We start from the raw sequence: 8,208 nt of genomic DNA, 5'->3' as shown, positions 1-8,208 counted from the left end.
CTATTTATTTTTCCAGCTGAAGCCGTGAGCAGGGTTACACAGATGCTGCTCCTCCCGACGTCCCGGCCCACGAACACATTTCAAATGAAAAGAGGATGTTGATTCATACTTTAATGCCAACTACAAAATTATAATGGGAAGGGAGAAAATATGATGTAATCCTGCTTTTTTGCCGTTTGAAATTTCAGCAAGAAACTTTCTCCTACGTCTTCATATTGAGGGTATCTAGTGTTCATGGTACCTCCCATGCTAAGGCACAGTTACAACATTGAGTGGAAGCTGACTGTTCTTGGGATCGAATATAGCTAGGACATGAATATTTATTTCAGTGTGACGTCTTGCGTTGCATGAAATGGAGGTCCGGCGTCTTGCTAAGCACACTATGAAGTTCGCTGTATGCTTGTCTAATAATACAGTGTTACTATTAATAATCTTTCTACAAATCTGGCTTTCAGATAGTAGCTCCCTGTAAAGCAGGTTTGAATAATTTCAAGGAAAAATTGTTCCGGGGCCGGGTATCGATCCCGGGACCCTTCGCTTAGCGCGCGAACGCTCTACCGACTGAGCTACCCCAGGAACTGTACACGACACCGTCACAATTTTTCCTTTTTTTATATCCACACAACTCACATGAGCTGACAAGACGCCAGAACTCAACTGTGAGTGCACACAATTACTGTGTGACTTTAAATTGTGGCTTTCTGTTAACGTACCTCCAGTAGCGAATGTATTATACAGATCTGGCTTTCAGGTAGTAGCTCCCTGTAAAGCAGGTTTGGGGGGGGGGGGAAGGAAAAATTGTGACGGTGTCGTGTATAGTTCCTGAGGTAGCTCAGTCGGTAGAGCGTTCGCGCGATAAGCGAAGGGTCCCGGGATCGATACCCGGCCCCGGAACAATTTTTCCTTGAAATTATTCAATAATCTTTCTGATTACAAACTTGAATAACTATCGTTAGGAGACACTTAGAAACATGATATTGGTATCAATGGAAACTCAAATATTTTTTTGGTGAACTTGCCGCATATTTATTAATTTCGTTGCTAGGACACGATATAACATAAAAATGGCTGCAAACGAAGACAGGGGGGCATTTTGTGTGCTAGATTTCCACATATCCCAGTCTGTTGTCACTGTACAACGCAATTTTAGAAGAAAATTTGGTGTTGATCCACCCAGTGCGTCCAGTATCCGTAAGTGGTACACTGACTTCAAAACGAGGGGATGCATCTGTAAGTGGAAGTCAACCGGTCTCCATCAGTAAGTGAGGCAAATGTGAAGCGTGTGAGAGAGAGTTTCATACGAAGTCAACAGAAATACACCGTAAGAGTCAGTAGAGAATTAAACATCCCCCCAACAAACTGTGTGGAAGATTTTACGGAAAAGTTTGAAGTTCCATCCATACCGTCTGCATTTGTTGTAGGCTCTGAAACCAACGACAAAGCCAAGCGACAGTCTTTCTGTGAGGAGATGCACCCCCCTATTACCACTTAGATGTCAGAAACGAACTGAATACACGACGGAGATGGATTGGAGGTGCTGGCCGTGAAGATTTAGAATGTTTGCATTGGCATTCACGTTCCCTTATCGGTTTCTCTAATGATCAGAGTAAAAAAACAGAATCGTTCGGATAATACTTATCGAGTAAAACAGTGTTGATATTGTGACAGCGACGTGAGATTCGAACTCACGACCAGCGTCCCGCATGAAAGCAGATCGCACAGGCTGCACGGAACATTGAGTGACGTCGCGCGGTGGAGAGAAGAGAGAGGGTGTATTACGTCACGCGACGAGTTTGCGCGCGCATCTGGTGCTGGTAGAGAGGAGAGGGCTCTGGATTTCTCTGGAATGCCATCTCTAGAGACGGGTGGAACCTTCGAGGTTACGTCACTGTGGTTATAAATTACGGTCGCGAAGGAACGACAGCAGTTTTCAGAGTTTTCAGTTGATTAGTCAGCCAGTCAGTGAGAAAGCCAGAGCAAGCAAGCCAGACTTGTGTGCCGGAGTTCGACTCGAGTGTGCGTCCGCATCTGCGTCAGCATCCGAAGGCCTGAGTTCGAGTGCAGTGGACCGCAGTTGGAGGGACCTGAGTTCGAGTGCAGTGGACCGCAGTTGGAGGGGACCTGAGTTCGAGTTCAGTGAACTGTCTCTGGAGGTCTGTGGTTCGAGATACTGTGAACTCGAGTGGCTGAGCTAGAAGAACTGTGAACTGAGAACTGATAGTTCTGATTTGTAAATAGTGCTTTGTAAATATTAGTTAAGATTAACAGTTCATTGTTGTGCGTAATAGTCCAAGTAAATTATCATTGTCGTCGGTGGAGTGCTATAACGAATACTGTGTTGAGTGAGGATCCAATTGTTGACGAGAGCGTTTAAGGTGAATTGTAGAAAGGAATTACTGTTGTGACGAATAAATCTCATTGTTGTTACTAATAAAATTCACAATATTTAGGACAAAATTCTTTGTTCTGAGAAAAGTATTCATTTGAAACTAATATGGCATTAGAATTTTTTCTTGTGCTCTACCCAAGGTTTAAGCTGTTAAAATCTGAAGTTATGTTATTCCCACTCTGTATGTACCGATCCTATGTCATGATGAAATAAATTGGTATTTAGTAGTACTAAACTGACTAAATAATAAAATGGATTGACGCACTAAACAAGGTGGAACTCTTCCTCATATCCTCGGTTTCTGCCCCTACGGCGAGACCCTCAGCAAAATACGTCACCACACAATCCGCTCCATTCTTGCTGAGGAATTGCAGGAGGTTGAGTTCACTGTATACTAGAAGGTACACAAGGATTAGCCACACACGTCAGTGTTCGACGTATCAACGTTATTGCCATCAAAAACAACTGGACTTTCATTCTTGAACCTACAAACAGATTCGAAACACATGGCGAACAATTGGCCGAGGTGGATACTGAACAAAAGTAAACATAATATACAAACCGACATAACATTAAAAGAGAAAAATAGGCCTACCACCTTTCAGAAATCGAGGTTGTCAGTTTAATGGTGGGAGCAAGGAGAATCATAACCACCTCCTTTGCCAAAACCTGCAAAAAATTAGGCCTCAACAATACTGTTATTAGAAAAATAGTCATTTGTGCCTTAAAGGGATTCATTCGAAATTTTTAACTTCGCTCTAGAATATGCAATTAGGAAAATTGAGGATAACACAGAGGGTTTGGAATTGAACGGGTTACATCACCTTCTTGTCTATGCGGATGACGTGAATATGTTAGGAGAAAATCCACAAACTATTAGGGAAAACACGGAAATTCTACTTGAAGCAAGTAAAGCGATAGGGTTGGAAGTAAATCCCGAAAAGACTAAGTATATGATTATGTCTCGTGACCAGAATATTGGAACTATAAAAATTGGAGATTTATCCTTCGAAGAGGTGGAAAAATTCAAATATCTTGGAGCAACAGTAACAAATATAAATGACACTCGGGAGGAAATTAAATGCAGAATAAATATGGGAAATGCGTGTTATTATTCGGTTGAGAAGCTTTTATCATGTAGTCTGCTGTCAAAAAATCTGAAAGTCGGAATTTATAAAACAGTTATATTACCGGTTGTTCTGTACGGTTGTGAAACTTGGACTCTCACTTTGAGAGAGGAACATACATTAATGGTGTTTGAGAATAAGGTGCTTAGGAAAATATTTGGGGCTAAGAGGGATGAAGTTACAGGAGAATGGAGAAAGTTACACAACGCAGAGCTGCACGCATTTTATTCTTCACCTGACATAATTAGGAACATTAAATCCAGACGTTTGAGATGGGCAGGGCATGTAGCATGTATGGGCGAATCCAGAAATGCATACAGAGTGTTAGTTGGGAGGCCGGAGGGAAAAATACCTTTAGGGAGGCCGAGACGTAGATGGGAAGATAATATTAAAATGGATTTGAGGGAGGTGGGATATGATGGTAGAGACTGGATTAATCTTGCACAGGATAGGGATCAATGGCGGGCTTATGTGAGGGCGGCAATGAACCTCCGGGTTTCTTAAAAGCCAGTAAGTAAGTAGGTAAGTAAGTACACGATTATAAGTAGCTAGGACATTTGTCAGTCTTGGCAGCCTTTTAGTAAAGAAAGTTTATAAAATAAAAAAAAAAAAATTAATTAAAGACTTCAGAACAGTCATTATTCAGCATTTATAAATTTTGTCTTAGAGCACATTAAAATATATTTAATTCGAAGTGAATTAAACATTAATAAAGCACAAATCTAAATAATAAACAAATTATCACCGTGTGTAAATTTTAGTTTTAATTGCTTTACTAAACTGCAAAATACGACTATATAGATGAAACGTTTTTTCCAAAAACATTTTCATGTAACGTATAGTAGAGACGCACTGCTTAACTGAAGTTGGAAACTGAGTTTGCGTTACTCATAAGATTCAATTTCCTTTGTCTTTCTAACACGTCCTGTAGCTTTCTTTACTTGGGTCTGAAGCGTAAGAATCCCACGAAAGAAATTCTGTTTATCAATAAGCCTATACTATTCAGCATAGGAATTTTCTGCATATATATATATATATATGCAGAAAATTATATATATATATATATATATATATATATATATATATATATATATATATATATATATATATATATAAGTTTTCATTTATTGAGCAAGACATTATACAGAGTGTTTCAAAAATACGGGGCATAATTTCAGGTATGTATTTCCCACATGTAGACAATCAAAATAGTTCATTACAACATGTGTCCGGAAATGCTTCATTTCCCAGTTATGGCCTTCACAACATTGAAATTCACCGGAACGTTTTTCTTTCCGCAGGTCGTTGTCATTACAGAAGATGTTCAAAATGTCCACCTCCTGCTTGAATACAGACCTCACATCGATGTATCATTGACCTGCGAACACGATCCCAAACTCCACGAGTATTGCGTATGTCCTCAGAACATGCCACAATTCGATTCCGAAGGGATTCCAAATCAGGCACCGGAGACGAATAAACCAATGATTTTAAATAGCTCCACAAGTAGAAATCAGGTGAGCGTGGAGGCCAAGCAATTGGGCCACCTCTACCTATCCATCGATCAGGAAACCTTCGATCCAAGTACCGGCGAGCCGTACGACTGAAGTGTGCAGGAGCGCCATCATGCAAGAAGTGAATGTGTTGACGATTGATCAGTGGAGTGTCTTCTAAAACATGAGGTATGGTGTTTTCCAGGAAGTTTGTGTACGCATGCCCCGTAAGTCTGTTTACAAGTACATGGGGTCCAACTAATCGATCACCAATGATACCGGCCCACATGTTGATGGAGAACCGCACCTGGTGATAAGATGGAACTGTTGCACGTGGGTTTTCATACGCCCATACATGCTGATTGTGGAAATTTGTTATGCCATCTCGTGTGAACTGTGCTTCATCTGTAAATAATACTAAGGCAGGAAAGTTCGGATTTACACCACACTGCTGCAAGAACCACTGACAGAACCTAACTCGTGCAGGGTAATCTGCTGGTGACAGGGCCTGTACACGTTGCAAATGATAAGGATACACTCTTTCAACAGTCTCCAGACAGTCGTATGAGGAACACTGACTTGCAACGCTACCCTTCGTGTGCTGATAGAAGGAGTCATGTTCACAGCCTCCAGAATCTCCTCCTATACTTCTGGAGTTGTATATTTTGGTCGTCCCCTTCCCAAACCAGGAGAGTTAAATTTTCCATACTCGCACAGACGGTAATGGAGACGTACAAATGTCTTCCGATCTGGACATTGTCGCTGTGGGTACCTCTCCTGGTACAAACGACGAGCCAGCGCAGCATTGCCGTCCGCCTTACCGTACATGAAGTGTATCTCTGCCAGCTCTTGATTTGAATACATGTCGCACAGTCTAACGCCTACACAACACTGAATGTAACCTTCGCCTCGGAATGAACTGTCGGAGTGCCCTCTTAATGTCTCCTTTGACGGCAACGACCTGCGGTAAGAAAACGTTCCGGTGAATTTCAATGTTGTGAAGGCCATAACTCGGAAATAAAGCATTTTCGGACACATGTTGTAATGAACTATTTTGATTGTCTACATGTGGGAAATACATACCTGAAATTATGCCCCGTATTTTTTAAACAACCTGTACATTGGAGATAGAATTGTTTAGAAATGGCTTGGAAAACAACTCCTGCTGAGTTTTCTACTATTTTTTTTTTCATCTTTCTCATACTCTTTTCTGTAAGACTCTTAATTTTATTTTCTTCCCTCTCTCTCCTCTCGCCTTGAAGTGTCTCAAGTACAGCACTGGTCGTCTCAACTATAATTAACCCATGCACTACATCTAGGAATTAACTTTAAGGACAAGTTTGTGAGCAGTACGGTACACACTTTCTTCAAGAAAGATGATTGCAGAGGCAATCTTGATACATTGTTCCTTTACAAAGGCTGCCTCAAATAAAATGGCTTTCTTCACATTGTACCACGAAAATACGAAAATGCAATGTCGGAATCACTAAATTGTTTCAAATATTGCACAAGGTCATTATTCTCGTTTCGCGCCAATAGGATCGTTTCGCAACATTTCGCGATTACAAATCTGTTAAAAATTATCTATAGATTTGCAAGTTACACTCAGAGAAGCATATCAAACAAGTTATTATAAGAAATATCACGGTTATTGCTGTTACCAAAAATAGCACCTCTACCTAGTATATGATGTAACGGTATGAGTGTTTTATTGTAATTCGACAAAGTCGAGAGGTCAGATTTCCGATGTAATGGTTTTATTATTTTCGATTCTGCTCGCATGTACGGCACTAGCACTGTGGTAGAAGGTTGAGCTGGTCGCTCTCACTATCTCCAGCGCGGGACTGCATGTTTTTTTCAGTAATGGGCTAATCTCGGTCTCCTTTTTAACACATGAAAACGACGGGAATCAATGTAAGATAAGAGGTATTTCTGAGAGTTCGTAATTTTGGCAACGGCAAGTTTGGAGTTAATCATTTTGTGTATTTATCAAAATTTACAACCAGTAAATTTAAGATCTCTGCCGTGGTAGCTGATATTACTTATGTTATAAATTCACATCGGAAACCATATTTACCAAATATGAATAATTCTAAGTTATATCTTTCTGAACCTGTTGGTGTTAGTAAATGAATATTTTATATGTGTGAAGGGGTGATAAAAGATGATCTTGTGATTTAATCATTGTTAAATCTGAATGTAAATTATATTTGTTGAATTAATTTTTAATATTGGCCTAGTATAGGGTGGCCAGACGTCCTCTTTTGTCCGGACATGTCATCCTTTTTTAGGCCTTCGTCCGGGGTCCGGACGGATTTCTTAAAACTCAAGAAATAGCCTGATATTTCGAAATTATCTGATTTGACGCCTTTTTCAAGCAATTTGCCTGTAGGTGGCAGCAGCATCGACGAAATATACTGTTTGCCAACTATCATAACTCCCTTTGATCCTCCTTGTTAAGGTCGTTGCTCACAGGTAGCTAGTAAATCGAGAGATAGAGGTGCGAATATAAATCTAAATAGATATTTTCTGTTCTCTTTAATAATTAATAATTATAGTTGCCTTGACTGTAAATCATTATTATTAAGTTTTTTCGTAATTATTTTCTAATAAAATTGATATTAACTTACTTATAAGCATGTATATATTTATTCACACGGCAATGGGTATATACCCGGTGGCAGTGGTAACTAATTACACTCAATAATGACAATAATAAACTTATTAATTAAAAATACAATTAATAATAATACTAATAATTAATACCAACAATAATTAATAATAATAATAATAATAATAATAATAATAATAACAGGGAACATCCTAAATTAAATGAATCACGATCACTTAAAATAACATTTAAAATAAATCTAATTTGTATCTTAAACCTAAGTTCGAACTACGAGTAAAACCCACGAGTATGATATGTTCATATCTGCACAAGTACCTTTCAACACTACACTAATTTCGCTGTCAACTCTCTCACTGCATTGGAACTACGTCACATTTCACTGATTCTATCCTGATTTTCACTGATTCTATCCTGATTTAAGCATGATATAAGCCTAAATCTGTATTGTAAATATTTTGTAATAAAATAAATATTGATGTAATTTAAGGTATAATATAGGCCTAGGACCAAGCCCAAATCTATGTACAGCTGTCAAAAAAAAAAGTGGCCGCACTCGTGAACAGCGAA

At 39.3% G+C, this 8,208-nt stretch overlaps 2 non-coding genes across 2 annotated transcripts; one reads left to right on the top strand and one right to left on the bottom strand.

The window, feature by feature from the left end:
- Positions 1 to 503: 503 nt before the first annotated feature.
- On the bottom strand, positions 504 to 577 carry TRNAS-GCU (transfer RNA serine (anticodon GCU)). Its single transcript has one exon. It is a non-coding gene; the product is annotated as a tRNA-Ser (tRNA).
- Positions 578 to 820: 243 nt separating this feature from the next.
- On the top strand, positions 821 to 894 carry TRNAI-GAU (transfer RNA isoleucine (anticodon GAU)). The gene has a single exon. It is a non-coding gene; the product is annotated as a tRNA-Ile (tRNA).
- Positions 895 to 8,208: the final 7,314 nt, after the last annotated feature.

Source organism: Periplaneta americana, chromosome 9, assembly GCF_040183065.1.
Source record: "Periplaneta americana isolate PAMFEO1 chromosome 9, P.americana_PAMFEO1_priV1, whole genome shotgun sequence".
Classification (NCBI taxonomy): Eukaryota; Metazoa; Arthropoda; class Insecta; order Blattodea; family Blattidae; genus Periplaneta; species Periplaneta americana.
This window is presented reverse-complemented; position numbering and strand designations above follow the sequence as displayed.